The following is a 15427-nucleotide window of genomic DNA, read 5'->3' on the forward strand; positions in this document are numbered from 1 at the left end:
GCCCCCAAAATATCAAACTTTCAACTTTCTCTGAAATCGCTAACTGCACCTATACCGGTAAGTATATTCTTTTAAAGTATATTATTTCCATAATAAGCACTCTTTTTTTTTGTTAAAGTATGCTAAAGTGTATTATTTTTAAGGGGGTCAAATGCAGTTTTCACTGTATGGACAACATTTTTCTTCAGAATATCATCTTTTAGTTTCCACAGAAGTCATACAGGTTTGGATCGTCATGAGGGTGAGTAAATGATAACAAAATCTGTATTTTTGGGTGAACTTCAATAAAGGATTAAAAATTTGACAGACTGATGTTATCTTGATTTCCTTCAGGTATTCATAAATCAGCCGAACCATGAAGGCTCTTCACCTTATGACAAATTGCCAGTTTGCTTCCGCACCCATTGACATTGCTTTATTAAATTTTCTTTTGCTATAATTTTATTTTAATGTAAATCATTTTGATCATTCTATTACTTCCTGCCACATTACCACATAATGCCATTATGTGAATTCCAAGGTGTTGAATGAGCCATATATGAAATATTCAAAAAAGGTTTTTCTATCAATCTACCCAAGGCCACCAACTCCGCCATTCAGAGCACTCCACCAGACATGGTATGATGTCGTACTGTATAAGGCATATTGTGCCAGTGAATAAAGAATATGAATGTGTTTGATATTGTATGGAGTCTAGCAAAGAGAAGCCGACTCACCCTTTCTCACAGAGTAGATGTTTGTGAAGCAAATGCTCCCTTTGCCACCATAATTAATCGCTCTCATTAAAATGACAATTCTTTCAAATTGCCGTCGCTTCATTTGTTAGGCACACATACGGGCCTGAAAGGACAGACGTTTCTAAGGCCAATTCATTGAACGGGCTGTGCAAGGAGGAGTGGTGGAAAAAAAATCGTAATTAATGTTTTTGTTTGAGCGCAGAACAATTCGCTGCTTTCTGTTACCTTGATGCGTTAATGTCTTTGTGCATATCTAAAAATTCTGTTTTACTGATGGCACATTGTACCTCTTGTTTTGTTTTGATTACACCACATGCAATATGCAAACTGCAGAGGCAAATTTTACTTTCCTTTATTAGAGAGACACAGGGATGATTATTTTCTAGACAAATAGAGGGAGACAAAAAATAAAGAGGAAGATTCTTTGCATTTGTTTCAAGGTGGACAAAACAGTGTACATCCGTGTAACGATCCGCAGCTGATTGCCAAAATAATGGCCGTCATATTAAGATGTTAATGTACTGACTAATGAAAGCGTATGCTCTCGTTAATGCGATTGTCATACAGTTATCAATACCAGAACAATCAGTGAAGAGCCTTAATGTGTTTGTTTATGCATGGAAAAAGAGCTGCAAACCTGAATGATGATTTTCATTTTCGCCAGGAGCACGTCTCGGGACTTTGTATACTACGAGAAAGTGAAATGGAAGAGAGATATGGCTGAAAACTAAAGCAAGCTGAAAGGTGCACAAAGTAAATTCTGGTTTATGTTGTGCTTGCCGCTGTGAGAATCTTAGACTTTATACTGACACCTATAGGTGTGGATGCAGCATGACACAAAAGACAGCATTTTCATTTACTTATGCAACTGTAATGTAATTGTAAATCTCCTATTTGATCTCATGCGTTCTTAAGCGATCTTGCGTCCTTGTGTTTTTGTACTACGTCATCATCAACCGTCAAATTCCGGGTCCAATACTCAAGAACGCAAGTACAGAGAACGTATGAAAGTACCTGGATGTGTTCTTGATATCGAGGATGTATCGAGTGCAAACTTGAGAAAATCTAACAGTTGAAAATCCAAAAAGTCATAGAGGGCGGAGGACGTACGAAAGCCTGTAAGCTTTAAACTTCTCTTGTCCTTAATCAAGAGATTCCCGCTGAAAGCTCACAAATACACAACGGCTCGTGAAAGTAAACATTTGTCGTTTTGTCTGGCATCATTTTAATAAAGTTCTAATACCTGGAGAAAGCCTGCAGTACTTTTTAATTTGCATATTTAAAAGAATCATTGGCAAAGCATAACTTTAAATAGGCTACTACTCATTTACATATATACTAAAATAAAAAGATATCAAATAATAGCAATAATGTAATCAAATATTTTAATAGGTTATGACTGTGATGTTTATGCCATATTTACTGTGAATTAGATGGTGCTGTCCCACTGCCTAATATGTGCTAAACGGTCAGTTGAGCAACAAGATCACAGCACATCTCAATTCTCATTTCTCGCAAAGATGCGTTCTGTGTCCTTGTGTCCGAGTTCGTTCTTTCAAGGTAGCCTGGCAAGACCGGTCTCCTGTGAATGCAAGACCATTCTGTGCATTCTTAGAATTGAGAAACAGCCAATGTTTAAAAAAACGAGGGGTTATAAAAAAAAAAAAAAAAAGCTGGTCATGTGATCTTAATATGGCAGCCTCCATGAGGGAGCCACACTATGTAAAATAAAAATGCCTTTTTAGGCCACTTATTAGACTGACTTATTAGAGTCTTCATCTTAAGTCAGAGTACATGATTTAAAAACTATTTATCAAAATCAGTCATTGGGGTAAAAACAAACAAACATGTATTGCAGAAAAAAATAATGCACCTTTGAACTCCCTCAAAATCTGTTTTTCTACCCACCAGTGAGCAATATGCCATTTTTGGACCTCTGATCTAACATTTTACCTGCACTTAATGAGCTAAGTGCACTAACATGCTCTTCATTCATGTAGCATAGCGGCAAGGATCAGCTCTCAGGGTCATAATGTGTAGCTTTGTCCAGCACACTTCACGTCCATTATCCACTTCATTACATGTCTCCTCTCATGCACAGTGCAGCCTTATGGCCTTTTAGAATAGCCTTAATAACCTCAGGGCCATAAAGCTAAAGCTTTAGGACAGAACGGCACATCTAAACCTTGAGGCACAGGATCATCAAGGTCACCTTTGACCCCTACCCCAGAACCAGTCCTTCTATACAGAGAGGGGAGAAGCATCAGGCCACACATGGGCTTTGTGGATGTCCAGACATGAAGGCAAAGGGGCAAAGGGCTGAAGAAGGAGAAAGGCTCTGAAACCTAAAGTATGTATCACATTACAATACTTTTTGTCGCCAGTACGCGTTCCAAGTTCTGATTGCCCTATGAATGTCACTACTGCCAATATGCAGTGCCACTACAACTGAACATTCAAGATTTTAAAGATCATATAGCCTACGTATTAGCTGCCCTAGTGCATAATGCACCATATCAACACTATGCTCTTTGCCATTGTGTCCATATTTCTGATCTGAGAGTGCAAACGTACTTATAAAATTCACTGTCAAAATTAGGACATTTTATCTCACAGGAGATAGATCATGTCACTTACAATGTTTTCACTTTGATTGGTATAGTCTGCATGGACTTGCTCCTTATCTGCATGAAGATCCATTTTTCTCATGTCACTGGACACAACTACTCAGGCCTTGTCCACACTAATATGTTTTCATTAGTGATGCACAATATATCAGCCACCATATCGGTATCGGCCGATATATGTTCATTTTTTATGTTATCGGTGTCAGCCCAATAAGAAAATTTGGCCGATATATTACAGCCAAATTTTCTTATTGGGCTGATACCGATAACATAAAAAATGAACATATATCGGCCGATACCGATATGGTGGCCAAAAATTATATAAAATTTGGATTTAGATTTATTGGCCAATATATCGGTTATCGGCTGTCAAATATACGCTGTCATCTTATATTTGCGTTTTTAGCAACGAAAAACAAAAGCTTTTTGAAAAAGCTCTCCTAAGTGGATACATTTGAAAACACCGTTTCCGCATTGTAGTGTGGAATGTGAAAATGGAAGTATTTTTTTAAAAAAGGGCGGAAATTAGTAATGGACCTCAATGCCTACTCTTAAATTACATAATTTTACATTACATGGGATACAAAATAATTTGACAATTAAAATGAGTTAAATGTGATGTATTGTCAGCCAACAGTAAAATAGCAAAATCCATTTATAAATAAAAACCAATTAACAGTATTAGAACAATAAATGAAGATAAATAATCATAGGCAGAGCGCGTGTGTAAGGCCGGGAAAGGGGAAAGCGGTAAAGTGCCTATAAAGTGCCTGTGAAGGCAGCATTTTCCAGGTTGAGGACACTGCCAGGGAGTGAGGAAGAGGGAAGAGGGGGAGGGGGTTTCCTAGTTCCACCACAGGTGTGTATGTCTGAAAAAAGGTGCTCCTAATCTGAGCTGATTATCAGCAAGTTGCATCTCCCCTAATAGCACCTCGTCCGTCACATGCTCAGTCATCTGACAGAGAGACCCTGTCAGAGAAGGAGGGACAGAGGAACTCGAGAGGGAAACTTAAACCAGTAATTAGGCTCAGCTCATCTGGTTAGGGGAAAGGGCCCGATTCACTGTGTTAACCAAAGGGCGCCCAAACAACAGCTTAGAACAAGTAATGCTGACACCTTTATCATATAATGAGACAATGTACAGTCAGACAGTAATTATCTCCAAGAAGGCGCTTATTTTACAATAACGGCCAGTTGACTGTACATAATCTCTCTTATTATGCGACGACTTGCCAAAAAATTTTTTTATAAAAAAAAAAAAAATTGATATAAAGAATGAATTTGATTTGAAATTATCTGAGAATATAGGAGACCACAGAGAGACATTAAACTAAAGAGTTTCGATGTTAATCAATCAGTTTTGGAAGTGGTTTATAAAAGCCATGTTGAGAGTATTTTAAGTCAAGTCAAGTCACCTTTATTTATAAAGCGCTTTTTACAAAACAGATAGTATCAGATTGTATGTATTTTAATGTTTAAAATTACAGCTTGGTATGGAAACCTGGGAGTGAGGAATAATTGATTCATATACAATACTGAGGCTACTGTGTACGATATTGCGTAAAATATGCAACGCGGCAAATAAGAGGGGCAGCCAGAATCTGACAGCTGTGTGCTGAGTGTTGCATTTATATCGATTATGGCTAATCTAATGTCCAAATCTAACCGATAATGAAAAAACATCATCTAATTGGTTTTAATTGCTCTTAACGGGCAAATGTTTAATTGGCACTTAGATATGCCCCTTTTATCTCAGAGTGGTCCTCCAGTGAACAGCCCCCATCCACACATGAACACACACGTTTGCATCCATCCCAGACACACACACACACACACACACACACACACACACACACACACACACACACACACACACACACACTCACATGTAGCCTACACAATGGGATGAAAATAATTAATTTGTCAGCCTCCGAGAGAAGATTAATTTTATATTCTCAAACTAATGGATGGATTTTATTGTCATTTAATATGACATACGTATAACACCATGTTTTCTACAAAGTGTTATTAAAGGGATAGTTCACTTTGAAATTAATTTTTGGTATGTTTTAGCTTACCTCAAGGGCATCCAAGATGTAGGTGTCTTTTTTTCCGCAGTAGTTTCAATTTTGATTTTTTTAGGTCAAACCGTTCTTGTCTGTCAGTCATATAATGCAGGTCGATGGTCACTGTCTCAAAGAGCATGCACAGAGTCCAAATTAAAACGATTCCCCGTCGTCCAAATTAAACAATTCCCCATCGTAAGTACACATTGATGGCCTAAGACACGAAACGAGCGGTTTGTGTGAGAAAACGAAAAGTATTTATATCGTTTTTACCACTTATACACAGCCATGTCCGAGTGATCTGATCTGACGTGTGCGCAGACTGGTGCATAGATATATACAGACTAGATGTCGCCTTGTCTACGGCAGTTCATTGGAACGAATGTCTTTAAGGCGAAATCTAGTGTATATATCTATGCACCAGTCTGCGTACACGTCACACACCAGGATGCGCGCGCGCCCTCAGATCACTTGGACGTGGCTGTGTATAAGAGGTAAAAACGATATAAATACTGTTCGTTTTCTCACACAAACCGCTCGTTTCGTGTCTTAGTGTAGTTCAATGTGTACTTACGAAGGGGAATTGTTTAATTTGGACGACGGGGAATTGTTTTAATTTGGACTCTGTGCTTCTGTTTTGAGACAGTGACCATCGACCTGCATTATATGACTGACAGACAAGAACGGTTTGACCTAAAAATATAAAAATTGAAACTACTGCGGAAAAAAAGACACCTACATCTTAGATGCCCTTGAGGTAAGCTAAAACATACCAAAAATTAATTTCAAAGTGAACTATCCCTTTAAGGGACAAAATGTATACCATCAATTTTAAATTATCCGTTACTGCAAGACTATCTAATTAAGTAAATAATGCAGAGATTGGATAAAATATTTATTGACATGTGATGGTGGTTAAATGGAGGTAATGAGGGATGCAAAATACCCTGCCTTCAAGTCATCAGGCAAAAGAGGCTTTTGAAATGAGTTGATCTCTAAAGGCCCGATTACCTGCACAAGCCCATTTACTGCAGGTCAAACAGCTCTACTGGGATAAAGACAGTAAGAGGGTCTGAAATGGGATATTTGCCATGCTTCAATCACTTGCCATGTTGCAAAGCATGTGAAAAGACCTTTACATGTCCTAAAGGTTTAATTAAGTCTGCCTTTGACTGTCCAGCAGAAATGCATTTCTCATATCAAACATTTATGGGTCAGTGAGATGATGATAATGTTGTTTTGCTCGCCCCTATTAATTTATTCAAAAATGCATTAATGCATTTAATTTTCTTAAATACAAGGCTTTTTTTTATTGACCAAAGGTCTCATTAAAAGGTTAAGATAAAAAGGGTAACACTTTTACAATGTCCTTGTTACATATGTTACATAGGCTAATGGTGTAATAATAGTAAATTATGCATAATTACATGCAACTAACTCTCAAACAAATCCTATACCCTAACCCTATAGTAAGTACATGTTGTTAATTACTATCACTCAGTACTTAAATATACAATTACACCTAAAATAAAGTGTAACCAAAAAAGTTACTTTAGTTGTTATATGACATCTTTTTTTGTATTATTATTTCATAAAAATAAAAAGTAGTGAGCAGTTTTTATTCTAAAATATTATTAATATTTGATCTGTCTCACCAACATGAATACAACAATTACATTTCTAAAACATTGGCAAATGTTCCATCCTTTCCATCATTTTGGATCTTCTTATTCATCTTTGACCCTTAAGAGAAACAAGTAACAGGAAATAAGCCATATTCCTAATATTTGGGATTACTCTGTATGCTGGATAGGGACTTCAGCCTCTGAACTATTTGATTTCTATTAGTAACAATTACATGTCAGTATTTTTATGTGAGGGCACAAGCGTGATGTGGGTCCCCTTCTGGTCTGTCCTGCAGTGGCGCAGCTGTGGGGGGTTCAGTCAAACAGATGGGATCAGGCGGCCCTCCGCCCTCTACGGGTCCCTCCCACACACGTATGTATACAAACTCTCACCCTTTACCGTACACACACACCACATTGACGTCCATACAAAGGACAGCTGCCCGTACCTGCCAACATTCAAGACTGGACTAATTACTTCCCAGTCATCAGTTACCCAATGGGCCCTGGACAACAAAAGGAGAGGGGTGGGGGATCATAACTTCACAGAGCTTCATTAGAAAGGATCATTTGTCAGGACTAACAAGCCGAGCAACACAATGATGATGTAGATGGTCTCTACATCACCGTCTTCACAAAAGTTTCAAGCACCAATGTTACGACAGCACAATCTGGGATATTATTACAAGACTGGAGACTGATGGGCAAGGTAGCTGGAGAAAGGTGCATGATGGGATTGTAGGCCAGATATGGACATAGGAAAAGGAGTCTAGCTTCAATATATCCAATGAAATCAAGAAAAGTTAGTGCAAGGGAGACAGAGGCTAGTTGTTACAAAAGGACTTGGCTCAAAGGTGGTCTCTTTAGAAATAAGGCTTAAAACACAAAATGTATTTTCACTAGCCATGGTTTTGTATGTTGGTTTCATACACCCAGTTTAAAACTTTCTTAAAATGTTTTTATTTTTTTATTCTCTCCTACGAAGTAAAATTACAATATCTTATTTTTTTCTAGCTGTTGGATAATAATGAAGGGTTGTTCTCATGACAAGAGTGTTCATAACTGGACAACAACTTATGTATTTGTTGACTAGACAGAATATCAGAACTGCAAGACTTTTTAAACACTATATCATCCATAAAATATTGTCCTTGCCATTAAAAAAAAAACAAGGACAAGTAAGCGTACAAATGAATGTGTCACTTGCACAGAGTGGCAAATGTTTAAATGCTATTAGAGCAAATACTATTAGCAAAAACTTTGTGGTCCAACAAAACAAGACAATTCGATTTCTATCGCAACTAACTGAGCCAGATCTCTGAGAGAGGAGAAAGAGAAAAATGGAGAGAGAGAGATAAAGAGAGAAGGATAGAGAAAGGGAAAGGGAGGGCTGGAGGTGGGGTGCTTACTAATGAGAGCAATGCCTAGATAGGCAGTAAATAGGAGTACCAATATATCAAAAGCTATTCTCTTCAGTGAAGGCTGTGAAATCTTGAGCAGACCCTTTCCTAATTGAATTTCATGCCTTGCTTTTGTCATGTGCCACTGCAGCTTCTGTCCCACCAGCTCTATACAGCAGCAGGGTCCGAAAAGGAGGGTGAGACTGTGTGCATGGAACTGAGAGATTAACACGGGGTGTGCGTGGCATTCGGCTCACCTAAAAAGTGTGCGCAGACTTATAAAAAACTAGATCCGACATTCGAAACGCGATAACAAGGACGGAAGGAACACGCAGAGAACTTCTGTCACGATACGGATGCGAGAGCGTTCCCCCACCTACACACAGTCCGGCCCCCAGTCTCCGTCCCACCACGAAGGCCCCTCCTCTGGCCAGATCAAGGGGTTGGATCCCATGAATTAATTACTGTCCGCCTCTCCGCCTCTGGGTTATTAATAGTATGATATGAGCAATAAAAGGGCTTAGGAGTGGGAACAAGGGTGGCAGACTGCAGAGGTGATCCGGAGGGGGGCAAGAGGGGAGATTTGCAGGGACAGAGAGAAACTTTTGTGGACGGGGAGAAAGAGAGCAGAAAACACTATGGTGCTAATCTTCAATCCATCTGGGGTTCATTAGCATTTAGTGTGTTTGCAGTTGCCAATCAAGCCTTAAAGGCGCCTTTCTCATCCTCTTTCAGGCCTCCAATGTAAGCCCTGTTAGAATGGCGCGTAAAAGACTTGACAAAATATTTTTGGACAAGTGCTTTTGTCAGCGACCTCACCCCTCCCAAGGATTGGCCTCTGTACCGGTGCTCTCAACGGCACAAGAGCTCAGGCATACAATTCGCCTATTACAGCCGCAAAGCTTATTATCCCCCAAAATAGTTAATAATTAGATTAAAACTTCAAATAAATGAAGTGGTACTGTGAATGAGCCAGGCGTAGTCTCTCTACACGCAATCTGTCTCGCAGTCTATCAATATGGATTGCCAGGATCTCTCTTTTTCAGAGCTTGCGCACAATGCCGCAGCAGATGCAGCCGTAAAGAAAATAGTATAGCCATGTGTCCTTTCTTTGCAGCACGAGGAATTCATGGCCTTTGCGAGAGAGGAGGCGGCAGAGGGAAAGACGTAGCCATTTAGATGTGTTTGTTGTTAAAAGCTGGTTCTAATAGCTATTCGTATCGGTTTTTATTTGCTGATTGAGGTTGTGATCGACATTAAGAGCAAAGAGCACAGAATGAATAGCAAAAATGCAAGTGATAAGAGAACAGAAGAAAACAGCTTTTCAAAAGTATATAAATGCATCTCTTACAAAAGGTAAAAATATATTTTATGTTTACATTTAAAATCTAGCCATGTTTTTATATTTTGCTGCACTTTAGTCCCATTTATGCATGTTTTTATGAGTTTTTTCTGCTTATTGTGAAGTGTTTACTGAAGAGTGTTCATATAATGTAACCAAAAGGACCAACTTCAAACTTTAGATTAAAAATAAAGTGATGCCAGCTTTAAGAACTGTATTACATTCAGTCTGAGACGACTCGTGAAAATGCCTTTTTTTTTAATTAATGAAAAAATCTAATTACAAATTAAAAGTATTTGAATGAAAAGTCAACACACTCTCATGGCAATTCATAACTATTTTACAGTTTAGTGAATTGGTGGATAATTCATATGAATTCATACAATTTCATTTGTATGTTTTTATATCTGCTTACAGACAGTTTTAGGGGTGGACCTTCATGCTTTAAAAAAAAAGAAATTAGATGTTTATGTACAAATCACATTTTACATACACATTGCTATCTTGCAAAATAGTTACGTTTTCTCATGAGATCAAGTTGGAAATGTTGAACTGAAAAATGTATTTGGGACTCCACAAGTGTGTGTAACCTGATGATCATGTTCTCCAGCATAATTTTAAATGATCCAAAAAGCATTTTGAGCTTCAGAAGCAAAAACTGAAAATCTGATCATCTGGAGTCACATGGTCAATGTCACTGATTAATTTGAGCATATTTCTGTTTATTTTCTAAGTTTAAATTTGGACTTTGAATCTCAGATTTAGGCTGCCAGTTTTAGGCTGTAACAGTGAAGGAGAAGCAGATCAGAAAGAAAGAAATGGAGTCAAAGAAAATTGAATGGGGCCCGCAAATCCAAAGAGAATAGAAAGAAGAGTGCAATGATATTTTCTCATCTTGATGGTTTCACTCCACTTGAACAAACATTCACAGCTGGAGGCTTGAGAGAGAAAAGAGAGAGCGAGAAACTCGGGGTGAGAAAGGGTAAATGAGAGCGAAAGAGTGCATGACATGTAGACAGAGATGGTCTATAGAGGTTAGTTTGTGAGGTCACATATACTTGAACTGATGAGAACATGTAACAGTCACGAGAAGAAAGCGCATTTCTGTCTTTAATTCAAGGCATTGTTGGAATTTCATTGAACGATCAGTGGTATTCCCAACTGTATTTAGTGTGACAGTGAGCGTTAAAAAGAAAAGAAAGAAGTATTTTCGCCTTGGAGATACTCGTCCCTGGAGCTATTATAGAGTGTTTCTGCTTGATCCACAAGAGATGAATCTATTTGAATGTGAAGAGGAGATGTACACAAGCACATGCACCTGCCACTTATTAAAAAAAGACAAAAAAACAACAACAATAATTCAACGCTACTCTATTAGTTATTCAAAAAATTCTGAATTTCTTTTTAATAAAAAACAATATGTACGTCTCTTATCATGGACTCTCTGCATCCTGATGTCCAGTTGCCGGACATGGCACTGGAACACCGTTCTCTCGGACAACCTTTTCAATCGTTCTCTCGCTTTCTTTCTCTCTCCCTGACTCTCTTTAAATCCTTGGAACAGTTCAAGAGACAAATTGCTTCTTGTGCCCGTATCAATGCATTTCATTTAAACCTCCTCAGCAGGGGGGTCCGGCCGAAAGATGTCATTCAGCGAGAGAGGAAAAGATAAAAAATATGCGGGGGAGAAAGAGGAGAGCATTGGAGGCAAATGGGCCGTGAACTGAACCATCATGTAGCCCCTAAGAACCTGCTTGCAGGCTTTATTCAATCGCTTCTTATTGTGGAGCGGCGGGCAGCTGAATGCTCTCTTTCAGAGAGGTCTGCAGCATGAACTTAAAGCAAGTAAATTTCTATCTTTCTGCACATTAGCTGCCTCATTGCCCTTCAATTGAGTCCCTAAGAGCCCAGAGAAAAGAAACTGGTGGCAGGAGAAAGATCGAGAGAATGAAGCGAAAAGTTAGCCACATAGGCAGAGAGGATGGGAAAGAGAAAAGTCGGAAAAGAAAAGGACCGGAATAAATTGAGCGACCGTTTCGGTCTTCAAAACTTCTGCACTTTCAAATGACTTTCGTAATGACGGGTTATAATGAAACGCTTGCTTTCTGATCTAGACCAGAATATGCTATGATTTAACCTGTGACCTCCAGAGAAATCTGAGGACGGAGCCAATGACTGTCCCTCAGGCTCTTGCCATTATGTCAATCAAACAACAGAAGACAATAGAAATCACCGGGAGATCGGTCACACTTCCTGTAGCACTGTGAGGCATAATCTAACCTTCCTTCTCTTTCCTCTCCTCCATCACAACATCAACAGGTCGCTCTTGCCATGATCAAAGAGGCTCTTGTGTTTATCCAACATTGACAATAAGAGCAAATGTTAGATTTCGTGTCAGGGATAAAGGGCTGTAGGAAGTGTGTCGAGAGCTGGGAGGGGCTAATGCTGACAGATCCCTCGGGATTGAAAGAGCACTTGATCACCTGAGAGGTGTGTAAGGTTCTAAGCAACAGGTGGATCTATGTGGTTAGCATAGGCAGCAAGAGGACTGTTACTGTTAGTAGGTCTGAATTAAGCATGAAACGGTTACAACTCCTGAACTATAGTCACAATGTAACACATCTTTGAGTACCGTACTGCTTTTATGAAAATGGTACTACATAATTTTTTTTTATTAAAGACGTAAATTTCATTCAAATGCTCATTAAAGATGAAGTGCATCATTCATTTTCCATAAGCATCACCAGTTTCAAACAGGTTTCTCCCTCCATCTGTTTAGTCAAAAAGGTCCCGTCCCAAACACCCTCCTTTTGTTGAGTTCAACTCATGAAACTCATGAAATTATTAGGTCCATTTTATTCTCAACCCTTTTTGACGCAAAGGCCCCCCATTGTCCAAAACAATATTTGAAGTCCTCCCTCCATAAACACTAGCCTATATTTCCCCGTATTTCTGCTGTGTTTATGACAAAGCTGTATGTTTTTCAATAATACACTGAATGGTTGATTAATTTAATATTATAAATGAACCACAAATCGATTATTTTGAGTCCAAAATTTGTTCTTCAGAACTGGATGTTCTTCAATAAAAACAATAGTTACTGAGGAGGAAAAAGTTATATGATTTTAGTTTACATCTTGATTTTATGTGTTAGCATTATAATTTAGAGTTATTATTTGAATATATTAGTAATAATTTATTCATTTAAATACATTTAATGGGTTAGTTCACCCAAAAATGAAATTTCTGTCATTTATTTACTCACCCTCATGTCGATCCAAACCCGTAAGACCTGCGTTCATCTTCGGAACACAAATTGAGATATTTCTGATGAAATTCGAGAGCTTTCTGCATAGACTGCAACGTAATAGTCCATGTGACTACAGTGGTTCAACCTTAACTTTATGAAGCGACGTGAGTACTTTTTGTGCGCAAAAAAAAAAAGTATTCTCGTCGCTTCATAAAATTAAGGTTGAACTACTGTAGTCACATTGACTATTTTAACGATGTCTTTACTAACTTTCTGGGCCTTGAAAAGTATTACGTTGCAGTCAGAAAGCTCTCGTATTTTATCAAAAATATCTTAATTTGTGTTCCAAAGATGAACGAAGGTCTTACGGGTTTGAGTAAGATAAACGACATGAGAGTGAGTACTTAATGACAGAGTTTTCATTTTTGGGTGAACTAACCCTTTAAGTAATTCTGAAGTCCCTTGAATGAGAACCACTATTTTATTGCATTTAATTAATAACATTAATTAAGTTCAAAATGGTCACGTTTATTTAATGGATTCACTCAAGTTAACAGTTAAAGTTTCATTCTGTTCTGTGCAATTTCTCCAAAATTGAATTCTTCAAAAAATATTCAGTATTGTAACTGAAACTGTCACTGTACATTTATCTTTATGGTTTTTATATTGTTGAGAAGTGGAAATGTTTAGAGTAAGGGGTTGGGGTATGGCTTAACATATCTAATTATACACTGTACCTTTACACTTAAATATAAATATAAATATAAAGGATTCATGAAGATGTTTACATTTGTAAAGGTATAAATAAATACCTTTACATTTTAGCATACACAATGAATTCTTAAGAGGCTAACTATTTTTTCCCGTTAAAATTTCATAATTTTTAGTTTAGAGCATAGCAATGAACTGAGAACTGTTGCCATAGTAGTGGAAGATGAGTCATGAAAATGTTGGAAGAGACTGTAAATTCTAAATGCACATATCTCAAACTTAAGAGTTCACTTGCAAAAAGGTGACCTTAAAGGGATGGTTCAGAGTAAAATCAACCTATAGGGTCCTTTGCACCATGACCTGGAGCCAAACACACCCTCAGAAGCCTTTTTCCCCTTGGTTGAACATTATTCAAGTTAGAGCTTATTTCGAGATATCAGCCGGATGGTTTAGTGCAGGCGCTAATGGATCCTATGATGTATCTCGTAAATTACGCCACTAATAATGCCCAGAATGGTACCAAACTTATACGGTAGTACAAATAGGTTCTGTACTCATAAAACAAGGCATTGGAAAGTTTGTAAGTACATCAAGAGTTTATTTAAATAACACTTGCCTGACGGCTCATGCTTCTGCTAACCCGGACGTCGACGTCACTTCAGTGGTTTGGGAAAAGCCCGTAAAAGTCCTGGCAGAAAGCGATGCATAAGGATGTAGTGTAACGACGAATTATAATTTTTTCCGAAGTGTTGACAACTTACGTGTTAACTAATAATTGTTGCAAACTGGTACTACCAACAAAATATTAGTGAATTCCTGGAACTGGGCGTCGTTACACTACATCCTTATGCATCGCTTTCTGCCAGGACTTTTACGTGCTTTTCCCAAACCACTGAAGTGACGTCGACGTCCGGGTTAGCAGTAGCATAAGCCATCAGGCAAGTGTTATTTAAATAAACTCTTGATGTACTTACAAACTTTCCAATGCCTTGTTTTATGAGAACAGAACCTGTACTACTGAATTTGTACTAGAGAATTTGTACTACTGTATAAGTTTGGTACCATTCTGGGCATTATTGGTGGGGTAATTTACGAAATACATCATAGGATCCATTAGCGCCTGCACTAAGCCATCCGGCTGATTTCTCTAAATAAGCTCTAACTTTAATAATGTTCAACCAAGGGAAAAAAGGCTTCTGGGGGGGTGTTTGGCTCGAGGTCATGGTGCAAAGGACCTTAGGTTGGTTTTATTCCGAACCATCCCTTTAAAACTCACTGACATGGACTAAAGGCCATAAAACTCCAACTTTTCCAAATTCTTCATATATTTTCCAATAATTTCATGTCAACTTTGTATCATCCTTCTACAGTCCCTGACAACATGTCACCTATATGGTGAGGGGAACATTTGGTCTATGCATTGCATACAGTAAGTATGGGTGAAGAGTTAATTGTAGTGGTAATGCTGTACTGACCAATCAGCTTTCAGGAAGAGACCAGTTTTGTGTCTTGGTGAGAGAGGTGATAAAACGTCTATGAGAAAAAAACAAAGACCAGATCACAATCACAAATCAACACTTGATTCAATTATCTGATGATCAGTCAACAATATCATTGCTTTCACGGTGCAAGCTCTGAGAACAGACAACTGTTTAACCAGGGAATCTAT

This window comes from Leuciscus leuciscus, assembly GCF_965113295.1.
Source record: "Leuciscus leuciscus genome assembly, chromosome: 5".
NCBI lineage: Eukaryota > Metazoa > Chordata > Actinopteri > Cypriniformes > Leuciscidae > Leuciscus > Leuciscus leuciscus.